At 42.0% G+C, this 27532-nt stretch overlaps 1 protein-coding gene across 17 annotated transcripts in view; it reads left to right on the top strand.

Moving 5' to 3' along the window:
- BACH2 (BACH transcriptional regulator 2) overlaps positions 1 to 27532 on the top strand; it is a 186324-nt gene that overhangs the window by 109382 nt on the left and 49410 nt on the right. The gene's annotated exons all lie outside the window — the stretch shown is intronic.

Below are 27532 nucleotides of genomic sequence, written 5' to 3'. Positions count from 1 at the left end.
GTGATGAAAGAATTTTGGAAGCAGAATTGTTCTGCTGCCTGGAAAAAGTAGCTTTGGAGAGGACTGGAAGATCTTTAAAGTCAAAACTTCAGTGGTGTACCTTGAATTGTTGATCCAGAACTTCATCTTCTGGCAGAGAAAAAGTGAAGGAAAAAAAAAAAATCTATTTAAATCTGCTGAGCTTGAGAAACAAATTCTCGGGGTTAACTTTTGGCAGATAAAATCTTTTTGGTTTGCTTTTTTAGGGTGACTGTTGAAATACACTATGTGATGCTTTTCCAGGTAGTTGCACTGGTTAGGAATCTACTAAACCAGCTGCAGTATCTTGAACTACTAAATGTGTTCTGACCACATTAATTGATATGTCAGCTCGTGGCCAAGAGAAATATTAAAGAGAGATGTCAGTTATATGCAGGGAAATTCGTAGCTTCATGGTGTCAGCTTTGGTGCTGTCCCAGCTTCACTCATTAAGTAGCTGTGGCATTTCCAGAGAATGAGTGTGCCTGTGTGTGTCAGGCTTCTCAGTCTGATGTCATTCTTGTGATGGATGAGAGGAGAGAACATCTATCCAAGAGCTACAGGAACCAAGGTAGAAGCTAAAAACTTGCTCTCTGCTTTGTGGCAGCTTAAGCATCACTGCTTTCTTGTCGCTTTGTGACCTTCCCAGCTTTGCAGGGTAGCAGAGGTGTTGGTCTTGAGAATTGGGCTTTATAAGACAATAGGTTTTCACTCTGACTAACGCCACGTGGTGCAGAGGATGTGGGGTGCTGGGGACACTTAGAGGTATACACGCTTGTTCCATGGACTAGTCATGTTGTCAGTGGTGAGTCTTTCCTTAGGCAATATGAAATCCCTTTAAATTACCTTGGTGTAGAACTCTCTCTCCTCCTAGGAGAGCTCACTGCCTGTCACTGCTACCTTACTTTTGCCTTTTTGCTGAAATGCTTCTTTCTGCTTTTACATCGGTGCCTGCTCATTGGACCGGCTCTTGCCTTGATAGAAAGTACAAATGGCAAGAGAGCGGATGCAGTAATCAAGACTTCAAATATTTAAGATGGGAACAGGCAAAACTTCAGCAGTTACTAGTTTCCCCCACAGTGGTTGCTGCAGGGAATTACATTACCTCTGTTATAATCTGTTAAAATGTACCTGCATGTCTCAGTCCTGTAGGTGCCCCGATGCTGACAAGAGGCGTAATCATTTGCTGTAATACTCTTCTGTGGAATTTTCCCTTTTTCGGTACAGTTGTAGAGGTGGTTTTTTTCTCCCCACCCACCCTTCTTTTTCTACTGCTGTGCCTGCTGCAGGTAAGTTCAAACCTGATGGCTTTGAAGATAATGACAGGAGAGAGTGCAACGTGTGCGTCATGTGGCAGCGGCACTCCTGCGCCGATCGCTGCTGCTGTGCTTTCCAGCAGGATGAGACATGCTGGACTCTTCCAGGGGTATCACCACACGGGCTATTTTTAGAGATGGCACATTGGGTGCATTGTGCAACTATCAGTACCCACTGCTGTGCTCTTCATTTTTTCCCTTGTATGGTGATGAGGTTTTTAAGGTGTTCGCCTTTCTCTTGAAGATGTAGAAGGATCTCTTTTTGATTTTTTTTAGTTACTCATAGAGCTGCTCTGGGGAATCTGTGACATTATCTTTTCTGTACACAGTTTGAAGGGAACAGTCCTACATGTGGCCGCTAAATTAGGATTAGTGCAAGTGACACAAACAATGTGGTTGTGATTTTCAGCTGAAGAGTTCTAACAGCCTTTTGGGTTGCAGAGCAGAACTGCTACCTTGGGAAACCCCCAGCTTGTTTTTGGCTTTTTTTTTTTTTTTTTTTAACTTTACCACAGAAAACAAGCTGTACTCAGGCATTTTTACAGTTGTCATAAACTCTTTCTGTGGTTCTCATCCTCTGGAGTCCTTTGAACAGCCACCTCATGCTATACTGTGAGACCGTGACAGAAGCAGATGCTTTGGGATGTGGTGCAGCCTCACAGTGGGAGCAGAGCTGCACACAGAAGTTGACTGGTAGCTTCTGTCCATCGTTGCTGGAGGAGTAGGGCTGGCCAGCCACAGGCTCGTTATCGCATTGCTCAAATAATGCAAAAACATTAGCAATGGAGATTTGCTGTAATGGTGCATTTTAAGTGTGTCTCTGCTTTGCCAGCTTCACTTTTAATGCACTCGGTTAAGGAATGCTTTGGAGGTTGCTGCTAATGGATGGATCTCTCAGAAAATTGGAATTCTGAAATAAGATTGACACTTTGGAGTGAGAAATATAAATCTAATGAGAGTATTTCAGCAAAGGTTTGTAATTAGGGATGAATGGAGGGAATTTGTACGCACAGTCTGCAGAAGGGCACAATGGAAGGTGAAATTGCACCCTCTGTGCTGAATGAGGGATGAAAGCCAATGTATCAGTGTCATGGCATGACAGTGTAGAGTATAAATGATACTGTCACTGAGTGCTGCAGAAGGTATCAAGGGAATTCCACTCCAGTAAATTACATTACTTAGACAGACCTGAAGGCATTGTGTCTGAATGATTGGAGGGAAAAAAGGTTGTCAGCACAAAGCAGAAGATATTATAGAACAATTGGCTGCAGGCTTGGAAAGCAGATTTTTCTGATGTTTACCATGCAAAGCTTTTCAGATGCTATTTAAATTTCTTTTTTGGTTGAATTACAAATGTATTGATAAAGCAGAAGTACTTTTTGAGGTGGCACTTGGAGTGGATACCAGCCTGCTGCAAAAGGTGTGAGCATGCACAACTCCCATTTTTTCATTAGGAATTGGGACTTCTCGAGACTTGAGAAAAATCTAGTAATGTGTTCCCAGCTCAAGCATTGATTTTTAATGCATTGCTTCATTTCACTGAGGACTTCCTTTTTGGCCTGGATTTTGCTTGTGGGGTAATTCTAACATAGATTTGTAGAGAGAGATGGGTTGTTACTGTTCTCAGTAGCAGTGAGAGGCTGGACTGTGGTGAGGAGCAGCAGATCGTAGGACACAGACTTTAAGGTCTCCTTTAGAGGTGTGGTGAGGTCCATCATGTGGGCAGGTAGGAGCGTGATGTCATGGTGACAATGCTGCAAAAATCAGAGACTCACCCTTTCAGCACTTTTGCACTAATGTAACAGTGTGTTCCTCACACTGTTCTGCTTTTTGCCCACCAAACCCCACTGCTAGTGCTGGTCCCAGCCACAGTGATGGTGTTGAGTAGAATTGTTATTTCTCACATCCACCTGCACAGGGACAGTACCTTAGTGATGGGTTTAACTTCTTCTCTGTCTCTGACCTCACACACAGACAACACCTACAAGCTCCTGTAATTTCCTAGTTTGCTCATGGGTGAGACAGCCCAGCTCCCACAGTTCTCCCAAACTGCTTCTTGATGATAAAACATCTGTTCCCCGAAGATGCTGGGTTTCATTCTGTGGTACATAATAAGCTCTGCTTATCTTGGGGCTTCTTGTAAAACTTCAGCAGTCTTTATCCTTCTTAAAAACATAACTTCCCACTTGTCTACTCATAAAAAACATCACTGAAAGTGCATGCTATAAGTAATGATAAGGGAGCAGGCTCCATTTCTCCTTTCCAAAACTTGATTTTTGGCAAAGCCCACACAAGGCAGGAAGATGGACATGCAGCACAGTCCATAGAACAGGCTTCCCCACATGGAAATGGTGATTCAAGTTGTGGGAGCGTTAACCAGGAAACATGGCCAAACTGAAGGGTGCTGACTCTAGGAAGGTGGCAGTTCAAATGCTCCCATGGAAAGATTTCAGCCCCTACAGCCTGTAGCTGGGAACCAAAGCATCAAACCCACAGGAAAAGCAGTCAGGCATCTGTGGAAAAGAAGTTGCCCTGTGTGGGATGGGATTCAATAGTTGAACAATTTACTCTACTGATGGGTCCTGATTATAGCCAGAGGTGAGTGGGAGGAAGAAAAGTGCAATTTCTCTGTATACCTCCCGCATTAGAACTGGGTTGGAGTAGTCCAGGGTGTAGGACTCTGTCTGTCTGACTCTGTCTGTCTGGATAAAAAAGGGATTTCAGACATTAGAGATGTAAAGTTTGTCCTTAGACTGTCATTGTCATGGGGAACTACTATGCCTGCTTGAGCACCTGTTCATAGTAGGATTAAAAATCTGCTGTCACTCACTCTTCCTATGGTATTTTGTGTCAAAAGCTGGCATTTAACACATCTGATTTTTTGTATGTTGGGAAAGCAAATGCTTTTTTCTTCTATTTAGTGTTTTTTCTTGGGTCATGATGAAGCTGTGTTTTCAAAATGTTGTTCTCTGTAGTCATCCATTAATCCACAGAAAGTTTATTAGTTCTCAGAGCCCTAGCTACTCACATGAGCCCATTTTGCTCTTCCCATGCTTGGTTCTGCAGCATGAATGCCTATAACCAGCACCTGTGAAGTCACCAGGGCCACTCAGAGGAGTGGTAGTTGCAAAACTGGACTTCAAATGCTACAAAGTAGTGTGATTGCAAGAATGGGATAGAGCAGGAGAAGGAATGACCGAACTATGCCTTAGGGAGGACTGGGAGCCTAACCAGTAGAACTTTAACTGAGGGAGATATTGAGCCTGCTCAGTCAGATGGGTATCCCCTGGCAAATGTATTTTGTTGTGTAAATGTCTCCCTGTGGTCCCAGAAGACTATCACTATCTCTTCTTATCTTGTACAGTGGATTTCTAAATAATCACTCTTGGTGCAGGAAAGCTGTGGTTTAGTAAGCGTGGCTTGCTAACGAGTCAGTGGTTTAATCTAAATTCTCACTCCTCATTCTTTTGATAACACAGGGCTGTAAAGTTTGACACTGTAGAATCTTCTCTATAAATTCTGATTTTCTTGACAAAAAATCAGCCTATTATTTTCAATTCCCCTCTTATCATTAGTGTTATTAAACTGACGATTGATGTGTAAAAACTGCCATTTGCATGAAGTTCACAAAACTGCAATAAAAGACACTTTTGTTCTGACTTGGTAAAGAAAGAAGAAAAAAAGCAGCTAAATAATGCTAGTTCTAACAGCAGAGATGTTCATATAAAGACATGTTCTAACAATAAGATCATTTATCCATGTATGACATAAATACATCGGAATTTAAATTATGAGAGATCTTGTGAAATGCAGCAAAACGCACACCACTGGCATTGTGAAGTTTCCCTTCTCTAAAGCCCTGTTCTCAGGGAAAAGCAGCTTTACTTTTGCTTTGAAAATCCATTATCATAAGCCTTTTTTAAAAAAACGTTTGTCGTAGTGCAATATTAAAGCAATTTTACACCCTAAGAGCAGCTCTTTCGTAAGGTAAAATGCAATCCCATGTGTATATATAATTGCAGTTTATAATACTTCTCACAGCCCTAATTTTACCAAAATTAAGAAAACCACTAACCTTTTTAGGTTTTCCTTTTCCTAATTGTTTTTTGTTCTCCCTGTCTTTCTTCTGCAAAATATTCTTTTTTTAAAATCCCTGCTCAGGAGAAAAAAATAAAAGGCACAGAACACTAGATTCATTGCAAAACCCTGCTTGTAGGAAGCATTTTAAGAGTTTAGGTTAAAAAGTTTCTGCTTCTTCAAACTACATGGGTGACACTGCTATTTTGGGAGACCATACCATCTGCTTGTTAACCAAAAAGCAGGGAAGATACTCCTAGTTCTAGTATAGGTTTTTGGGTTTATTCCATATAAAATTCCCAACTGTGTTTGCCCCCTCTATAAGCTAAGGAGAACGAGGACACTCATCTCTTCCACCATCACAGCTCCCAAGGTGAAGATGCTCAGCTTGTGGTCAGGACCTTACTCAACCTGAGTAAGTCATGGTTGTTCACAACAGGAACAATCCATTGAGATGTGTGAGGTCCCTAATGACTTCCTTGCAGGTGTTCATGTCACAAAAGCTATGACAAGGAGTAAAAGATCAATATAGTGCCCAGCCCCTGATGTTCCACAGGTGACTACTACCTGTGGGTGAAGAAGGTGTTCAGAGGAGGCTTAGTTGGGGAGGAGCTGAGTTTTTGTTTATGTTAGAGTAAGAAAGGAGGAGGACACACTTTCTAGGGGTTTTTTGGGGAAAAAAAGACAGAAGGACAAGGTTTCCTGGCCCACAGATCAGACATCTGCCAGGTAGTGCAGGTGGAAAAATTGCAGGAGCTTGAGAGGACAGTAAGAATGTCCTTCCCTAGGTGGAGAGGAATGGCAGGACTTGTAGTGCAGATAGATTGAAGGAAAAGGTTGACATGAGTAGGAGCAAGGTGGAGTCTATGCTGTTTATTTTGTCTGGTGAGTCTGTGGAAATAGCACAGCGGACATGAAAATGTGAGAAGACGTTACTGCAGTCCTCCATAGGTGATGAAGAAATTTGTCTGAGACAGGAGAGATTTAGGTCTATATTATATTGCTGGAGTATCTGCAAATACATATGTATCATCATTACAGTATCTTCCTGACTGGCAAAATGTTTCATCCAATCTCTGTTGACAGAAAAGATTGCCTACTGATAATTGCTTTGCTTAAGTGTCTGATAATATGCCAGAAATGAGAGCATTCTCTGTTAGGTCATCTTTAATTATGCATGTACCACCTGTCAGCTTTAAATCTGGAGAAGATTAGTTTTCTCATTGGATTTACAGTAGGGAAGAAAGCCTTCAGCAAGAGGACTAGGCTGTTGCAAACAGTGTCTATGGGGGAGTTTCACAAGCAGTCTCCTCATCATTCCTAGTCATGGATACCGCTGTTAGCACATGCAGAAATATTTGAAATATTGCCTAAGCTTGCTGCCGTAGTGATGGGTTTCACAGGAAGAGGATTTCAGACCATCTGTTGCGTTTTCGAGTTTTCATTTTTCCCCATACCAAAGGGAGAGGGAGTGCTGAGGTGGGGGAGGACACGTGGCAATTCGTGGCTCCTTTGGCAGTGCAGGGGGGAAATCCTCCCCAAAAGCCACATGAGGGGCTTCGCTTGCCACTGGTGAAAGCACATAATAAAACTGGTCAGGCCAGTACAGACATCACAAGTTAATAGGAAATTAAGGGCTCAAAAGACTGAAAAATTATGAGGATAGGTGCTTTGCAGAAAACCCTAACAGGGAGAGATGTAAAGAACTCTGAGGATATTAAATTAACTGGGTTGCCATTATCAAGCATACTTAGGATATTAAAAATTATATTGGAGAATAAATTTATCTTTGTTCAGAGTGGAGAGGCAGTAATTGTTTGGGAGTAGTTGAAGGGATTTTCAGTTCATGGGAGAATACTAGCTGTTTATTTGGTACAGTAATAGATTTTAGAAATCTCCTTGGTTTTCTGGTCTCCTTTGCTCCAAGGCCAGTGTGGTTGAAATGCATCATTTGCACCAGAAAACAGAACAGGTCTTTGTTAAGCTTCTCACCTGCTTTTGGCAGAAGAGAACATCACTTGAACTGTCAAATGTTGCTCCTGCTGCTCCTTGCCTATGTATCTGAGTGGCCAGTGCTTCCCTCTCTCTGCAATCTTGCTTTTCCAGTTTCTGTCATCACTGCCTCAGCTCCTAGAAAGAATTACTCAGTTGCACTGGTTAGCTAACACTGATCGTTTTTCCTAGTAATACCTTCAGCCAGAGCTATTTCTGAAAATCTGGGATTTGGAACAGTAGGTCAATTTGTAAAACAACGAGCGAAGAGGGACAGATGGCTGTGGATACGAGAGCATGTTTCTGTTCATCTCCATTTGGCTTTTGCTGATGCTTCGTTGTTGCGCGAGCGTTTGAGGCTGTCGCTTTGCATTGGTTAAGTAGTTGTTGCTCCCTTGCTTGAAAGACTGGCCTGTGACACTTGTCATGTCCCCCACTCTGCTCCAGTGGGGCTCCAGGGCAGGCTGCCTCTGCAGAAGCTTGCAGTGCCTTTGCACCCAAGGACATGGAAAGGGTTTGCAAGACAAGTGGATTTTCTGCACAGAAATCTGGCTGTGTTTCTTTTGACTTTTTCTCCCAAGATCTGCACTGGGCAAGGCTTTCCTGATGATTCCTTTGCTCAGGGTAAGGTTGCTGGATTCACCTTTCTTTGTTATTCCTGTGTAAATGACTGCAACTTCTCCGTGCTGTGTTGTGCTGCTGGGTTTTGCTCAGTTCTTAGACAGATTCTGATTGATTCAGACTTGCTTGCTCCTGTCTGTCTGAGTAGTGGTGCCAGTAGCATCACCTCAGTGTAGCTGAATTTTACAGACCTGAAATGGAAAAGTGTGGGGGTGTGCCACAACAACCCTTTTTTCCTTGCTCATGATTCATTCAGCCCTTCTTTCCACCCTCCTATTTCATGCTAGAGGGCTCTCCAATCTTGCAGTGGTCCCTGGAAGGTATCTCTTTTCTACAGATATCTTCATTAAATACAAGGGTGTATGCATCCCATTATCCCTGTGCTGTGCAAGCACCCCTGGGCACTGCAGGAGATGTCCTGTTCACTGCTCTGAGGGAACAGCCATACTTAACTGAATGTAATACTTTGCTTTTGTCTCTGGAAAAAGGGGCAATTAGACAAGATTTATAAATACCCTTAAGAATTGAAATCCTTTACTTCAAACCCTCTGAGCTCTTCTGGCTTGAGATATATGGCTTACACAGTCCTCAGACCATGGCTTGTCCTGGTGTCTCTTCCATGTCCTATATTTTACACATACTCGCTTAAACTACCTAGAGCACCTTTTCTGGAGCACCTTCCTATTCTAGAACTCAGGATGTCCTATCTAGTGACTACATCCCTCTTTTCTCTCCTGGACTCTTCATTGGAGCTTGTCCACTGCCTTAGTCACAGGAGGGGCTTCGGCTATCCTCTCCATTTCTCACAGGGATGCTCATTTAACAGTTCCCTTGTAACCTTTGGTTTTAGGCTTCACGTGTTTTCTCTCCCTTTTCATTCTTTTAGAATCACTACAGTAAAACTCGTCACATGTCAGATTTAGTATCTGTTGTAGCAGAGACTTCCTACAGAATTCATACTTTTCCTTGCTTGATAGTGAAGCTGGTGAAATTCAGAGTGATGTGTTTACATTAAGCTATCTGACTGTATACACTGCTAATTTTAAGAGGAAGGGAAACCCTTCTTGGGATAATTAGTTTTGCCATGTTTATAGACACGAGCATGTTTTTCTTGACTCTGAGGCGGCTGCTGACAGCTGGTATTACAAGAGTTCATTGGGAGTCTCGTGGTCCATGTGTCCTTATGTATACACAGCACCGACAAGATGAAGCCAGGGAGAGATAATGAAGGCAGTTGATGCTAAACCCTCTAGCAGTGCCCAGTAGTGAAGCATTTGAACAGCCAACGTGAGCCAAATTCCAGCTCCTGTCTAGGCTGTAATGATCAGAAAAATCACCTTGTCCTTTAATAGATTTTACCAATCTGGTTGAGCAGCCAAGTCAGGGGAATAATTTCTTCTTACTGCCCCAGCTGTGGCAGCACAAGCTCCTACATCAGGGGGTTTGCTTGTGGCCCACCAGCACATGAGGGTGCTGCTGCTTGTCCCTTCATGCCCTTCTGAGGTGTAGGGGCAGGGCGGTGTGTGGGTCATGCAAGTGCCACCATCAGGTTTTGTGTTCTTTCCACAGCAAGCCAGTTGGCAACACTGTGCTGAAGATCGACAGTAAATATGCACAACCTTCTCGAAAAGTTCAAGTGGGCAATCAGAGCACAGCAAGTGGCTGCTTTTACACTTTGGTTACAGAGTGATTCTGGAGGGATTTCATGGAAACTTCTTTGTAGCAGGAAGCTGCTGCTCTAGGCAGCTCATTCGATGAAGGAGTTGCACCTTCTGCACCTAGTGCTTCTTTCCCTGGGCTGCTTAATAAATACACGAGTGCGGCCATTATCAGCCAAGCTCCGTTTCTTTCGCTGTGCTAATGTGCTGGTATTTTATGTCACATCAAGTGAGAAGGGAAAGCAGTGATATGAAGCCAGTCCTCCCGTTCCTTAAATAGGCTTGATGACCGCAGCTTAACAGCATTCCAAGAAAAAGACATTTGATTGAAAGTGGCCAGAGCTTCCCCTGAGATGCTGAATAAGGATGTTCATCCTGATAATAACTTGCCTTTGCCATTTTCAGAGCAGGCATTCCTACTGTAAATCCTGCATTAGCTTTCTGCAGTTAAATGTGCACACACACATCTAAAGGTACCTCTGATTTTCCTCCTCTGCCTCCCCCCACCTCCCACACAGCCCCAAGGCAGCCCCATCGGCTCATCGACAGCTCCATCTCGAGGTGGCTCCTCCAGCAGCATGGTGTGTTGCCCTTTGGTGCCCCTTCAAGCTATGAGGGGGTCTGCTGTGCTGTGCAGGAGCATCAGTGAGCTTTCTGCACACCATGAGCTGGAATTCCCTCTGGGCCGCTGCAATGAATATTGCAAAAAACTGTGCTGTGCAGGGGAGGGCATTGTGCTTTTATGTGCCATGGCTTGCCAGTTTGAATCACATCTATTGTGTTGCAGAGGGGAATATTGCTTTGGTCGCAGTGGGTTACTGGAGTACTAGTAAGTCTCATTTGCAAGGGGTCCTGGGCTTAAGTCTCATCTCATCTCATCTGTCACCAAGAGAAGGAATCTACTCTGACAACTTCTGCAAATGCTGGTTTCACTTTTGTTTACTTGTTTCCCAGCCGTGTCCTTTGTTTCTGAAATAGTGTTTACATACTTCAGGTTTTTTTGATGCAAATCAATTAACTTTAATTTCTTTCTCAACTACCTGATTTTTATCCCATTTCTTCACCACCATCCTGTTGTTAATTCACATGATTATGTGATATCCCTCCCTGGTTAGCAAAATGTTAGAATAGCTGTTGGCAGCTTCTGGAAGGGTAATTAGCAAATAGGAATTACTCAAAGATGTGCGTACTAGCCTAAATAGGCATTTTCCAGCTGTTTCCAAGTTGAGAAATTCATAGGCACTTTTTGGGCTCTAACACAAGATTAATTACTTGCTACTACAAAAGAACATTTACAAAAAGGTGTAGTGTGCAATCCAGACTACTGTGTTTTGTTCCTTAAATTGGAAGTGGACATCTTTGTCAGTAGGAGCTGGATTTCTACAGTGCCTGGTAGTCTTTTTCCTGAGAAGCCGAGCCTTTTCCTTACAAGGGGATGTCACATTCAGAATAGTGAGAGCTGCCTAAGAAAGTGCTGGGGGCTCGGTAGCTGAGTCCTGGCACCATGGGGCATAGCTGTTCCTGCGTGGGCACAGCTAGGGGCCAGTGCCTTTCTTTCTGCTGAGTGCCTGAGCCAGGAGCCCCAGCTCCCGGGCGTCCCGGTCTAGCCCGGGACATCCTCGTTTCCTTTCTTTCTAATGTGTGGGAAATGCTTTCTTTAGAAAAACCATTTACACTGCTCTGCCTCGTTTTGCATGAAGAAGCCCTCGTAAATCAAATACAGCCACACAGCTGTGCTAAAGGTTTCCTTTTTATCCACGGGCAGCTACTGTCAGCCTGCTTTTATTTCTCCTCATTCCTATTCTGTTGTTCCTTCAGGATCAGCCTGAGGGCAGCTGTATTTTTGTTTGTTCCCTGCAGTAATAAGGTAGTTGATCCGTTGATCCCTGATGGTACAGTGGAGAAAGGGGGCAGGAAGAGAGGAAGTGCATGGACTGCTTGACAGTTTTGTTTTAAGCTCAGGGTTTTATTGCCACATCCATATAGCCTCCTCTGTTCTCTGCCTTTTTGCTTGACATCTCTTGTGCCTAATTCTCTAATCAGCTGGATTATCATCTCTTGGCACCGTGTCCTCACCCACTCTCTAGCCTCTCACCAGTGATTACCTCTCTCCCCTTTCATCTCTTCCCCGCTCTGACACTTCTCCCTGTTTGCTTCTCTGAGTGCCTGTGACTTTTCTCTCTCCTCACCTCCCAGCACCATCCCACCTCGCAGAGGGGGAGCAGACAATTTCTGCAAATCTTCTTTCTCAGTGTTGCCTTCATTCCCACTGCTCTTTCAGGCTCCTTGGCAGTCGTTCCCCTCTCTGTTCTGGGCAGTGAAACGTCTCTCTGCTGCCTGCGCCCTCTTTTCTGCTCCCTCCCAACAGCCTTACATACTCGCTGTAGTATGCAAGGCTTTATCTTCAGCTTCTTCAGTTTCTTTTTGCTCACTAAAAACACTGGACAATAGCTACTCTTTTTCACAATTCATTTCCCTGTTCTTACTCCAGCCCCTCTGCCTCTCTGGAAGCAATGGAGCTAGGACTGGGCTCCTGCCTCCTTACTACAGACCTTTCTCCCTGGAAACTTCTCCAGCCATCAATCCTCCACCTTTCCTTCTGAGCAGCTCTTGATCCATGAGCCCCTAGCCTCTTCAGCAGTCTCTGTCTCCAAGGTAACCCTGGTCCTTTCCCTCCTTTTTTCTTGAACCCTTCCACACATCCATAATAGCACGATTCTTAGTGTCCTTGTGGATGTTGCTTCTGGCTCTTCCCCACCCTTTCAACTTTTCACCATTACCTTTGGATTTTCCCAATTCAGAGTTTTTTTTCATGTCCCTCTTCTATTATTACTAAAAACATTTGCACAAACATCTTTTTCAGGATTTTAATTTCACCTCTTTCTTGTGCTCTTTCTGGAAAAATTCTTGCCACATGTAGCAGAGAAGAATGCATGTGTGCATCTTTACTTCAGGGGAGAAGTATGTGGAATAATAGCTACAAATAATACTGAGACACCTAACTTGTAGAGAAAAAGGAGCATTTCTTCCTTCATATAAGGATGGATTGCTCTGTTGATAGGGCTCTTAATTAAGAGATGTGTCATTTTTTAATGTTTGAAAAGCTTATGCCAGTTGACATGAAACTCACAAAGATCATAATGCATATTTTTAGGAGATAGTAATTAAACATTGTGCATATGTGTGTGCATGTATACAGATATACATATATATGAGTGGATATATATGTACATATATATGTATGGTTATATATATCTACACACACATATATAACTGAAGGTGCATACACATATGTGTCTGCTTTGAAGACACTATGTGTGAGAAGAGTATGCTGTGATGGAATAGCATCATGCTGAGTCTGGCTCTCTTTGGCCACGGCACGGAGGCTCCCGGCCGCTGTCCCGCTGGTGGCCGCAGGGCAGACACTGCCCAGCCTGGTGCGGGTGGCGGTGATCGCTGCGGCGTGGGGAGCGCAGCAGAGCATGGGGAAACTGAGGCACAGGAATAAGGGAAGGACACTTGTTTGAGTCTCCAAGGATTTAATTCCCAAAGCAGGGAATTCCTGAAGTGGGGCAGAGCAAGTGACAAATCTGAACCTGAAGGGGCTGCTTTTAAAGGGTAGAGGGAACACAGGGAGGACACAACCTTGATCAATAGGAGGGCATTAGGGGAGGGGTGCAGGGTAAGGGCTCCCCAGTAGAAGCCTCCATGGGGAGGGAGCAAACCTTACAACCCAATTCTGCTTTCAGGAAGGGTTGAAAGACAGGGAACACTCCAGAACCAAAGGAGTGTGCTACCTTTGGCAGACAGGGGTAAGACAAGGGAACAAGGGAGGTATACAGGTGGATTGACATGTGGATTGACACACATTTTGGCAGGGAAAACTGTGGTAAACAACTCAAGACTGAACTATTAGGGAAGCCAAATGGGCTACATAGAATGAACCATTACAAACTTACAAGAAGGAATATTAAAACATACTACAGAAGAACAAACTGTAAAATAACAGACTAACACCACATCATGACATCCATAATCTAGTGGTGGCTGTCCTGTATTTCATCAAGCAACATGTATTTATTTAAAGCATTTCAACATTTCCTTGGGCATATAACCAAACTGTGTCTTACTTGCACTTTAAATTCTTGAGGTAATGGCATGAATCTGTGGATAGACTTACCTGATCTTGACCTCTGATAAATATGAATTAACTGAGCCAACGAGACTCCAATCGACTTAATAAGTAAAATCTTCATTTAATCTGATAGTTCAAAATTGTCTCTTTCCTTCCTGAAACTATGTCTCTATGTGGTCAAATTTGTCTAAAAAGACTGGATTGGGTCCTGCATAGCAATGTTTGCATTCTTATGACAGTCCAAGAAACAAAGTTAATTGATGTAGTTAGAAAGACTTGTGGAGTGATTTTATAATTAATTTATTTTTTTATTGCAGTCTGCAATATAGGTTAGGTACATTTAGGATAGGCAGAAGTTGAGGGGGAAGAAGTAAGAAAAAAACATGCTTGTTTTTACATTGCGGACTGTTCTCTTTTACATGAGACAAACTCCCTGGCAAACACTAGGGTTTGCCATGTAGGCTGGTCCCCTTTTTAGCACAAAAATTGCTGTAGGGGTTTGCAAGCACAGAGAAGCATTGATTGTTTCCTAGTACGCTGTTTGTATTGCATACTTCAGTTAATAATTTGTAATGCTTTTAGATTAGTTTCGTTTGAAATACTAATCAATGAGCTTTATAGATCTCCTGCTTTATACATAAACATGCCAATCTCCAGTGGAGCATATGAGTTTTATTTTATCCTGGATTGTTTATACTATATAATTATTAATCTGTAGTTTAATCTCCTTGTCCTCACGCTTTTATGGCTTGATCCCACTTGTTGCAAGGGATCTCAAATCTAATTAAAGAGCATAGATTAATGGCACTCAGCACCTTCACAAGTAAGTGCTGGAATGTGCCAGCTACATCCTGTTGCATGAAGACTTCCTGATGCCTCTTACTCTATGTGTGCAGCAGAAACAGGACTGGCTGCCTTGCGTCTTGTAATTTCACTCTATGGAGGCTTGTTCTGAACTACAGGAGGTTTTCCAGACTTCAGGTGCACAGCGTCATAGTTTTCTTGCTGTGATGTTCTCTCAGACTGTCGTTGGAAAGCCATCACCAAAGTGTTTCAGCTGAGGGGAAGAGAAAATGGAAAATAAAACTTAAAATTATGTGTTGATTTCCCAATGTTCAGGATTATTTTTATCTCTTCTAAAGCTCTGGTGCCCTCATGCTGTGGAGCAAAAACATGAGATCTCAGCTGGAGAGCAGGCTGGGGACACACTGCAGCCATTGCTGGAAATCCATCTGGCCAACAAAAAAGTTTGCTAAGCTAGTGGCTTCTGCTCAATTCTTCTTCGAAAGTTGGGTTTCTGACAAAACGGGGGGACCTGTGCTCTGCTTGCTCCATCTGCGTTTGGTGTGATGCTGCAGACTGCTCAGGTGGGATTTTGCAGACCAGTGATGGTCAGCCAGTTCTGCTTGGGAAGCAGGATTCTCCTGGCTTCTACCCTCATCCTCACCCTCGTGAGCTCAAGGGGTCAGGTTACACAATGGCACATTCAGTTTGTTTAAAGCAAGGAAATTATGCACAAAAGCTGTTAAAAGAATATAAGGTTGTCAAGTCAAGTGAGAAATGTTATAACATCGCCTGCTCAGCCTTCAATTGAATCCTGCGTGCATGCAAATTTGACAGTCTCTAATTGCATGTCTCCAAGATCTGTGGAGAATATAGCTTCTCAATTCACATCAGAAAAATCATACAGACTTTCTTCTTCTATGGAAAAAAAAAAAAAAAAACCCAAAAAAACCCCAACTCTCTTAAAGATTGTCCAGACTGTAGGTATGGATGTACATTTCATCATCCAGGCAAAGCTTCCATAGGTCATAGCTGCCCAAAACACAGCACTGAGCTGCCATGGTCCTGAATGTAGTGTGGCAGTGCTGATTGCCACTGTGGCAAGGACCTCACTAGTTCCTTTTGTTTTGTCCTCAGATATAGTAGAGCCAAGGTGTCCTAGATTGTCTGTCCCCTCGTCAGTGGAGAGAAAAGGGGGAACTAGCAGCAGGTGGCCATGCTGCTGAGGGTGGACAAGGCTTGGGATTTTGTGGGTTTCTGAACTAAGGTCTGCAGAGACCATGAGGAACGTCTGGTTTCAGTGGCCTCTTTCTCTACAAACATTACATTCCCCTTGAAGACAAATGAGCAGACAAGGGCTGTGATAACCATAGAGGGAGAGAGTGACAGCAATGAATACCCAATCACATAAACCAGCCTTACTTAAGTCTGGCATAACTCCAGTCCAGTATATGTAAGTCTAAACCATTAGGATTGCACAAGAATCACTTAGTTTGACTTTTTATTATCCAGGTTTCTAGCATTATGGGAGAGGCACTGGGGAGAAATGGTACATGAGCAGGAATCCAAAAGATTTTCAGTTGGAGTGGTTCTCTTGGAAATAGACTGGAAAACATGTTTGTGACTTGTTGCATGAGAAAATGAAGCAAGAAGGGAAGCAATTTTTCAGACAGCACTATTTGTGGACCGTCTTAAATAACATGAATCATGGGGTCTCGAATGCCATAGAGTGACCTTGTGCAATTAGAGTACATCATCTACTAGGAGATTATGAATTTATGCATGCGCTGTACTCAGAATTGGAAAAGATGTTTTCCAAAGTTAGAATCTGTTGTGTTGGCATAACATTGCATTTAAAGTAAAAAGCGTTGAACGCACTGGGAATTGTTGAAGAATATTCTGCCAGCTCTCAAAATTAGGATTTTACACTGCCATCAATAACAAAAAGTTACTCTAATGAGAAGCCATTCTGGTTAAATGAAGAAATACAAGTCATGATAAAACATTTATTAGTTTAATATCCAAAAAGGGAAAATAGAAAAAGCAGAAGTGTTCCCCAGGTGTTCTTTGTATTTGAAACTGTGGAAGAGGATGTGTCCATCCTGTGCAGTAATATGGAAAGAAGAGAGTTTGCTGCTTATAACAAAGGAGGATCTGGGAGGCAAGAGTGATTGAAATTAAACATTCTTATATCCTACTAACTTTTACATCCAGGAATTTTAAAGGAAGTAGCTGAAAAGCTCTGTTAAGTGGCTGGTAATTTATAATAAATCTTGGGAAATGGGAAATTCCAGAAAACTGGAGGGCTGCCAACTGTATTTCCGATATTTCACAAAGATAAAAAGGATGTCCCGGGTAACTGATGGCTGGTTTAGCTTGACGTCAGTCCAGGGTAAAATAGTGGAACAGCTATTTCAGAATCTGTTAAGAGAGAACTTGGAGGTTAAAGGTACGGATAATTCCAGTCACAGGAGAGTCTGTAAAAAAAAACTCGCTGGATTTCTTTGCTCTGTCAGGATTGCAAGTCTATGTGATAAAAGTAGCTAAAAGGCAGCAGAATTGTTGATTTGCCTTTAGGAGGTCAGAGTAGGTGGTCCTTTCTGCCTTTTGGCTTTGTGAACCATATAAGGAATGCCCAGAGATTAAAACTCCCATGACAGATTTTCAAACTAATAAGAAATAATCAAGCCATTCTGTTTCCCTGGGATAAAGCGTGTCTTAGTTTGGGGTTTGGGCTGTTAATCTCCAATTTGATTTGATTTAATTTGATGGCTTTTGCAGCTTTAAGTGTGTTTGAGTACATTGTAGTTCCGTGGGGGTAAAGAAAAAAACAGACTTTAAAAAGCTTCATGAAAAGCTCAACAAATAATAAAAGTATTCTCAAACAAAGATAAAATCCAAGTTCTTCTTACATCAGCCTTTGTAGCTTTAATCCCTTGCTCTTTACCATGGCAAAGAAGATTTCATAAGCTCCTCAGGATCTCACAGGAGAAGGAAATCTTGTATTTGCCTTCTGCTGGCTTTGCAGTCAGTCCTGTAAGAAACTACAGATCCAGATGCTATGTTGGCTTTACATACCCCCACAACAAGTACCCAAATACATAAAAATAATTTCTTTTTCTCTGGGCTCCTTCAGACTGAAGTTGCACTGAGTCCAAGTGTCTACTTTTGTCTCACATCCTCTCCTTACCTTGGCTGTAGTCTGGTAGGTGTTGGCAGCAGAATTGTTTGCTTTCCGTGCACCTTTCTCCATGGGATGTTTTATTGTCTACAACAGGAAAGGCAGTCAAGTTCCAGAACCAGGGCCAGTCCATGGATAAAGGGACTTTAAGTATGCACCTAGGTAGATGTCAGACTCTGAGAATAGTGGGAAAGCTTGCAACTCCTGTTTAAACCTTCTGATAACAAAATGGCAATTCTCAGAACTTTGCAGGATCAAAAACTACAGGTATCCCCTTGGCACTAGCTCTGAGTTTCTAAGTAGTTATTTCAGTGATCTTCTGATCATTTAATCATTAAAAAAACATGTGAAAATAGTTTTTTGCATATATTGATAGTACTTCAAGATTCAGATGTTTAAATCTGTGGATCCTAATTCAGTAATCACTAGAATATATTTATTTGTTTAGTTACTTCATTATAGATTAGTCAAAATCTATGATCTAGCCATAAAGAAACATTTTTTAGTTCAGTTTTCAAGGGAGGACATTATAGTTGGTAACCCTTTGGTTGTGGAAAACGCTGCACAGACAGATAGTGGCCCACTCTTAGGAGAAGGCAACACCTGTATTCCTTCTCAAGAGCAGAAGGTGCAAAGTTAACACCCTACGCAAGTCTGTCCCAAATTTAACCCAGTGACCTACTGCATGCATCCCTGCTCTTCACACATTAATCACTACCGACACATCCCAAAGGACATGCCAGTTTGTGTCCCAAGGAAGGATGAAGGATATTTTGACCACCTGCTAACTTGCAGCAAAGATGAAAAGCTTGCAGTTTAGGGGGTAAAACAAAGAGAGCAAATTTTTCCTATAACAACTATGCAGTATGACAGGAAAAAGTGGGATTGGGCTGCTTTCACAGCCTCTGCAAGTTGTGTCGTCAAAGGTGTTCGCAGTGGTTTTGGCCATAGCCTCTCAAGCAGATAGAACTGCTGCCACCACTTCTGCAGATAGGCTGGAAAAGCAGCAATTAGTACAGCTTAGTGAAGAAAAAGAAAAAAACAACAAGTCAAATATGAGAGAGAATTTTTTCCTGTTTGCTTATTTGAGGACTTTTTGGTGATTTTTTTTGTTGTTTTTTCTTTTTTAAAAAAGTGAAAACAATGCTTATTTGATAGCAACCAAAATTTAAAGTATAGAGCTTCAGCATTGAATTCCACTGGAGCTTTAAACTTGAGAATAGAACATAAAGGAAATTAATAACTTTTATTCAAATTACTTGTTAGCATAATCTTTGACATTAAAAGGCTGCTGAGAGGAGCTGCACAGTGCTGTTGTTCATAATTTGTAGCTTCCAAACTTTGGTGGCATTAGAGCAATATCAGCTGTGCCTTTGTTCTCATAGTCATATTAGCAAAAGAGATGTCAAATACAGAGGCACCTTCTTTACTATCCTGAGGTATTGTTATACTGGCAAGTGACCTGGATATTTGACAAACCATTTGTAGTTCAGCAATTCCATAATTTCAGATGGCATTTCTGCAGTGTGAGTTATACATACATGTATATATATGCCACACCAGTACACATAAATTACTTAAAGGTTTAAGAAAAAAGGAGGAAGCCATAACACTGTATCACTCCTCAAGCAAAACCCCCAAATACTCATTTAAAGCAAGAAAAGCAGTGGGCCTTTGCCAAAATTTCCAGCCTCTGTTTGTGTGGAGACGTTAAAACTTTTTCAGCAAGCCTACTAAGCTGGTAGGCAAAATAAAAACAAACCACTGTTTCATTTTTCTCTCTCAGATTCTTTAATCTGGCATTTCAGCTCACCCAAGAACAATCCAAAAGGTTATATGTCTTTTACCAAGGTCCTGAAACCATTGACTACTTCAGAAGAACATAATGTGTTGTTTGTTGTGCTTGGTGGTTTCCTGGCAGTGTTTCAGTGTTGGGCATTCCCCATTCTGCTTTGAATAAGCTATTTTGAGTAGCAGACTTAGTTCCAGTCCCCTTCACTGTGGCCAACTACTGTAAAGAGCAATGTGAAAGCTGCAAGAGGAGATTTTATCAGGAAAGAGTTCTGTGTTTCTTATTTTCCATGTTCATATATGTCAGTTAAGTAGCTTCTGAAAAATAAGGATAGAGGATGTTTTTTGTGTTGTTTCTTCTGTATTCCTACCTGGTCTGTGTGGAAGATGTCCCTGCCAATGGCAGGGGAATTGGAACTAGGTGATTTTTAAGGTCCCTTCCAACCTAAACCATTCCATTAATCTGTCTTCCTCCACACATCTACCATGCCTCTTTCCTGAGGGCATCATCAGTTTATTTACAGAACATTGAAAATTCATGTTAAACTAAGCCTGATTCATTCAGTGTATGAAAATTAGTAGTATAATTATATAATTTTTACTGAGTCACAAAAATATTCCTGTGTATACTTTGCCTAGTAGGCCTGTATAGGATGTATAGGTCAATGCATATACTGTGTGTAAACATTATTTGCATGTTAACGAAAGTCCCTAAAGAATGTGAGCTCTCATTACCGTGTTCATCTGGTTACTTTCTCAAGAAATAATAACAACACAACCTTCTGAAGTCAAGAAATAGGTTTTATCTCTATATGGAACATAAATCTGTTTGGACTCGTCAAAGCAACCTCCACTGGGAATCCCTGACTCCTTATGGTACCAATCTCTGAACAACCTGAAGCACAATTTCTTTAGAGTAGACACCTGGGGTTTAAATAAGCATTCATCATGGAGACTACAGACGTCCTGACAGTACTTTAAAAAAAAAAAAAAGATTCAGTGTAGACATGAAGCTGTGCTATACTTTTGCTTGTGTGTGCATTCTACCAATAGCAAAAATTGTGAATAAAAATGCTACAGATTAAAGTCATATTCAGCAATTCTGTTTAAAGGTCTGCAGGATCAGAGATACATCCCTGTATCTGTCAGTTTAGCTAAGGAAGGAATATCAGTATTGTCATCTCCATTGGGAGAAGCTTGCTGTACAGAAATGGGGCTCCTGGCCCAGCCCTGCAGCCAGCTCAGGCACTGATGCTTCTGCTCGCTTCCTGTGGTGTAACTCATGGGGGACCAGTTTGTGGCCCTTGAACCACTTGCAGCTGTTCAGCAATTCCAAGGGTACTCCCTGGGCTGTGGACACTCAATGTGTTGGAGCCATGCAGCCTCCTCAGCAACAGGAATTCTTGCCTTTAGAAGATGTTAGCAAATGTCTGCAGGGCCCTGCTGTGTGCCCAGCCAGACCTGCCTGTCTAGAAGGCCCATGGTTAAATTCTCCTGGGCTTCTCTTAGCTGTCCCCCTTCCCACTCACAGTCCAGTGGAGGTGCTTCTTCAAGGCACTATGGTCAGGAGCACCAGCCATCACTCTCGGGAGTAACCTGTCTGCAGCTGCTGGCCAGGAATGCTCTGCAGTGTCTTTTCCAGTTGTCCATGCGCGTTCTGCTTTACAGCAGAAGCTACTTGATCAATGTGAAAAGTCCATCTCTTAAGACAATCTTGCTAATGGCCCTGGCACCCACAGTATGTTTGGCAGGAGGAAGTCCATGTAGCCTGGCGGCCCGCAAGTCTATTTTCAATTATCTGGGGTTCTCAGAGAAGAACACATTAATATTGCTAAGGATGACATAGCAAATTACTACTGCTCCCTAACCTTTTTAAATTGCTCACACTGTTGTAATCTGTAATTACAGAAATCAGAGTGAGAATTGTGGCACAGTATAATTATCTTTCCTGATACTTTATTGCTTGTATGAATTATTAATCAAAATCAGTCTTGTATAGTATTTGCGGCAACTAAGAAGAATAATCTATAATTAAATTTCGTTGTTTCTATTTTTGTGCTGGTGTTTTATGATGTTGTAATTGATAATTAATTGGTTAAAAATTCACACAATTCTTGGGAGTTTCATATGACTATGACTGCTCAGTATTCAGCATTTATTAATTGAATAATGGGCTCACTGAAGAGACCTTTGTATATAGTCTGCTGTCATTACAATGAGCTCTCAAAAATGGTGAATTAATCATTAGGCCTTTCAATAGTTTCTTTTTAAAGGAAAGCAGTGACAATATAATCATATCCTTTGTTGTTATAGCTATAATTGAGGGATCGTAATAACCAATTATAAGCATGGTCATTTTAGGAGCTCTGAAGTGTCAGTTATTGATAACTTTCTTTAAAAACAAAGTGTTGATTACACAGAACGAGTCTTTTCATAGAAAAAATATTAGGAGATGGGGAAGGAAGCCTGGAAAATTATTTTCCTCCCACTTGCCACTTAAAACCAGTGCATGTTTATCCCTAAAAACTGTCAAGTCTGATGTGCTTCTGCTGCCAATTGTCAGAAGTACAAGCTGCTCTCAACTTTTTTTCATTATTTTATCATCATTCTCCCCATTTTTTTTCTGAGTACCTTTTGCTAAATTGTTAGGAGGGAAAAAAAAACAATAGAAAACGTCAGAACAAAAGAGCATTTCTTCACATTCTCTGCCTGAATCGGGTTGAACAAGAATATTGTGAGACATTCACGTGCAAATATGTAATGCAGACTCCAGCTACTGCTGACCAAAGAACCTTAGACTTGTTCAAGCTGGCCACTTGAAACTGTTCCTAAGATTTTTTCTTCTGCTGTTAGTGGAGCTGATTGAGAGAATGTGAACTGGAACTAAAAATACTCTCAGTTCAGTATTGATTCTCTATTAACACAATAAGGAGAAAGTTGGGAGTCACCTTACGTAGCAGGACATAAAATGTGATCTCCTGCATATGCTTCCAAGAAAAACCTGTGGTTTATTTTGCACCAGGTCAGGTACTGCAATTCCTAAACAGTGTTGTCTGTTGGCTTCTGTATTAAAATGTAGCATTACAGGCATAATGAGGAGATACTGATAAACCTTTTTAGACCTTTGCAGTGAAGTTGTTGGGAGTCCTCTGCACACTGTTGTAGATGTGATGTCCTGTGTACATTGCCAAGGGTACAAGGAGGAGGATGAGATGATGCCTTTAGGTCCCTCTTTTCCCCCATCCTTGCTGCTGGTTTGCCATGGACAGACTACAGCTTCTGCTGCAGTTTATACACCTTTTATGAGTTGAATTTAGCATCATCTGGCTTCTCATATCCTAAACCAGCTGCTCTGCTGGAGCCTATGGGAGTGGGGCTCCCTGGTGTCACTGACACCACATATAATCTTTGGACAGATGTTTTCTACTGCTTGTGTTCAAAAACTTGGTCCTACACAACTTCAGTTTCTGCTTGAGAAAGGGGAGCACCAGGCAGCATGTCCATTGCTGTCTCCCACAGCTGGGGACACGGGATGCAGAGGTCTAGGAAGCAGTAGATTTGGGGTTTTGCAATGATTAGTAGGTCAGGAAGGATGGATAATAGAAGCACATTTGTTGTTGGACAGTGGAATATTGTCTGTGGAATATTGGACAGTGGAATATACATGCTGCAGCATGTAAATATTCATCCCATATAAACTTGTACTCTCAGTAATGTGGCTCTAGATATTTTTATTAGGAGTAACTAATTCTTTTACATATGGAGTGAATTCTTTGCCCAGTAATGTTCAGCAGTGGTCAGTAATACATATGGCTTATTGCAGTGACTGTGAAATCTCTCAAGGAAAAACTAAACAACCATCCTGCTTTGAGGATGAGGTAGTATTTTGGTTTATTTCAATGGTCGGTATCAAAGCCTCTCCAGGCAACTTGTTCCTCAGTTTTTCCTTATGTTCAGTCTAAACCTCTGTTGTTTAAAACCGTTCCCAGTGTCTGGCTCAATTGTGTCATTGACCTTGCAGAGGGAGTGTCAGGCTGCTGTGAGGACCCTGTATGTACATCCAGGCAGTCTGCCATCCTAGAATTAAGTGTGCCCAACCTTGCTGTAGCTACAGAGAGCAGAGAAACTTGGGCACATTGAACAGCATGACTACAGCCAGATGTAAGCCAGTTTCTGAAGAAATTTCACTGCTAACATGCTGCAAATTGTCCCTGCAATCCTCCTCTGTTGAATACAGTTTATCCTAAGTGATTTCCAGTCTGATGCAACTTCTCGGCTTATGGCAACTGAGTTTATCTAAAAGCTATTTCTAAAGGTTTTGTCAAAGAATTTATGGAAGTCAACACTAATTATTCACACCAGTATTCCTCACTGCTAATTTGACACACTTCAGAAATTCTAATAGAGCCCATCAGAGATATGACTTCCCCTTGTAGAAGCCATGCTGCTTTGTCACAATGATAATTTGCCTGGTTAAGTGCTCTGTAGCTCTGCCATGATAGAGATTTACCTTTTCACATAATTAGCCCCGTTCTGATGCAGGACTTTCTGGTGTGTCTTGACAAGATTTTCTCTCCCCTCTTGTTTCCCTTTAAAAACAGACACTACTACATTGCCTGTGCTCCAGGCTTGTGAGGCAGGAGCTGGTATTTTGTGATAGGTAATGTATTTTTGGTAGCAGCTCAGTCAACGTGTTTATGAGTTCCTGGAGAGTTTTGGATGAGCGCCAGCTAGTACAGACAATGTGGTGCAAACCAGAGTGATTTGGGTGTAACATGAGCAACATTTTTGGTCTCCTGGGGTTTTGTATGCTTCCATGCTGCCCATGCAGGAGAGTTTGGTGGGATCTTCCACCCATCACTATGGAAGGAAGATTTCATTTCACTTCACTGCAGTTGCTGGCCTTTACTAGCAACTTTTTTGGCTTGGTTAAGTGGTGCTTTCCTTGCCCACAATAGTTCATGCCAGTTTCTGGAAACTTTTGTTTCATAGAGGCTTTTTCTGGCAGCATGGTGACCTATATGCAAACAAATGCACAGCATGTTCTTTTCAGCCAGAGAAAGGCTTGCTAAGACATTCCCTTTTCTGTTTGAAGAAATACGAAGTGTGTAGCAATGATTTCCATGAATAAGGTTTTGCAAACTCAGCATAATACTGAATTCAGCAAAAAATGATGCAGTTTGAATTAACACTGTGTAAAAGGCTTGCAGCCCAGCTTGCCTCAGAGTTCAGAGATAATACCAGATCCCTGGGTCTTTTTATTCAAAGAAAAGGGGGAAAAAAAGAGTTGAATTTTTCTCATTTTTGTGCTACTACATGCCAAAGTCCTACAGTGACCCTTTCTCTTTGCCCTTTAAACCCTTTCCCTGTGAAAATGAACAATATACTTCCCAGTGAAGGGTTTCACCATCTTGCACCTTTCCTGCAGGATAAAGCCCTCTTAGATAGGAAACACCTCGTGTCTGGAGGTCATGTGGTTGATGGCAGATCATGGAAAAGGAAAGACTGTAAATCACTCGTGTTGAAACATGAAAAGCTGATAAATAGGTGGTCCTGAGCCATAGTGCAGCCCCGGTTTCCCTGTGCGCAATGCAGGGCTCAGGGTGCTTCCTAGAGCAGCCCGGGGCACGGTCAGGGGGAAGTCTGTGGAAGGCTGAGATCACAGCTGCCAGACAGAGCATCCATGTGGATTCTCAGTGGCTGTGGGAAGGTGACTAGCATGGATCCACCTTCAGGAAGCCCCTGGGGTCACAACAGTCGCCTTTGGAAAGTATGATGATGTAAGCAGCTGGGTGGAGGTCCTTCCTGGGAGCGCAGGTACAGTTCACAGCGCAGCACCTCAGGACTGCACCGCTCAGGTTTCCTAGCAGAGAAGACAGGCTTGCTCGCCAGTGGGGAAATACACCATGGTATTTTCAGCACTTCACAGCACATGTAGCAATTTTTTTAAAAAAATACACTTGATGAGAGCTGTAGTTAAAAAGTGAGAAATTACTAATTAGTAACTAAGTAATTCAGGGTTTGATTCACACAAATTGCACTATTACTGTAAGAGAGGATTGCAATTTCAGGCTATCTGGGGTTTGGTGGGTTTTTTCTAAGGCACTGAAAATATAATTTATGTTCTGTTCATTATCTGCCAGGTGTCTGGTTTCTTGTCCTTTTTTCATCATCTGAGATATTACAGGCATAAGACATGCCTGGAAAATAAAGGGGTGGAAAAAGCTTACTGCTTTCCCCTTTGCATTGTCATTTGCAACTCTCAGGTTTTCCCACTAGATTGTTCTTGTAAACTCTTTCATTTCATAGCACGAAAGAGTGACCACTTAGAACATCATTATAGTGCTATCGTTAGCATCAGAGTTTAGTTATACAGAAAGCTGTGAGTGAGATGAGCTAAGTGTCATTTTCTCTTTTACCTTCGTGGAGTGCTAATAACATGATTGCTGTCAATTCTTCTCATTAGTCTCAATTTCTGTGGAGAAATATATTTTTTTTTTAATTTCTGGTTAAGAAATACAGCTGGTATAACTCACCCCCAAAGTGTCTCCCTCCTCTGTCTGTACACAGATCAATTAGCAGCTATGTATCTTCTCTCTACATGTTAAGTTGTTGAAGGACTAATCTGTGTTGGTTGGTTGTGGTTTTTTTCTGTTCATGTAAGCATTTCAGCTGAGTGCTCAAAAGTGTACCATGAGTCAGCATAAAGATTGAAAATACCAGTAAAAGAGAATCTGTAAGCATTCTATTAAGACTTCCAGTAATATTACAGTTTTGCACTGTTGGCAAAAATACCTATTCTGTACGGAGTCATCATAGCCACTGGCTTAAAAATACTCATATAAAGGTGGGAAGATGAAGTTACCATTGAGAAGTTTAGTCAATATAAGTAACAAGTGTGTCCTCTTAAGTCCATTCTTGTCTAGATGATTAGTGTCTTTCAGATGCCACTGTAGGAAAATGGTAACCTAGTTTGAACTCACAGCAAGAAAAATAGTTTGAAATCACGTTGTGTCTAGTGATGTGTCTCTATATTGCACTAGCAAAGGAGAATGCTGCAACAATCCACATTAAAAAGTAGCAGAGGAGGAATTTTGCTTTTACTTGATACGCTAGTCAGGTATTTATAGTGGCAGCAGTACTGTACCAAAATACCATCCCTTAGCCCTTGATACCTCTGAATTTTACCTCTCAGAAGGCAGTAGTTGTTTTCAAAAAGGAAGAATAATTCCTTTAAAATGCTGCAGGCTTGTGGATTTGTACAACCTTCCCTTCAGCAGCAGATAGAGTAATATGTACAAGTAATTTTTTTCCCATATAAGCCTGAAGACAAGCAAGTTTGGTTTGGGATACATAGTCTGATCAGTCACAGGCTTTTACACCTTCCTACTCAGAGAAGTTGAAAGAGGAAATTAATGCAAAAATGATTTAGTCTAATGTTGGGGAAGATGTTTTGGGTAAATTAATGACTTCAGTGTGTTCAAGTGCAAAGGGGGTTCATGCAGTGTGGGGTACTGGGGAGAGTTGTTGCCCTCCACCATCACCACTGCAAATCCAGTCACCATGTTCAGAGGTTTTGCCAGTTCTACACAGGTCAGAAACTGCAGAGCATCAGGCAGAGAATTTCCCTGACTCGGACAGTAGCAATGGATGTGTAATGGGTGTCTTACATCATTCCAACCTCTGCTCTTCTGTCAGAAGGGAAAGACCTGCAGGCAGGAGTAGCCTCAGCACCCATGGGATGCATGAGGCTGGACATCCATTCAGGTGAAGGGATTTTTTGGGTCTGTGGGTCTGGAATTCAGGAAGATCTACTCTTCTGTAAATGGCATTAAGCCACTGATGAAGGTGTGTTACTTTAGCTATACATGGAAACAGATTTATTCTGGAGCTGCTAAATATCTTTCTCTCCCTCTTAAGGCTTAAAATTCTGCTTGAGAAATTAAGTTGCTGTAGTTAG

The sequence above is a fragment of the Lonchura striata genome, chromosome 3 (genome assembly GCF_050655825.1).
Source record: "Lonchura striata isolate lonStrDom1 chromosome 3, ASM5065582v1, whole genome shotgun sequence".
In the NCBI taxonomy this organism is placed as follows: Eukaryota; Metazoa; Chordata; class Aves; order Passeriformes; family Estrildidae; genus Lonchura; species Lonchura striata.
This window is presented reverse-complemented; position numbering and strand designations above follow the sequence as displayed.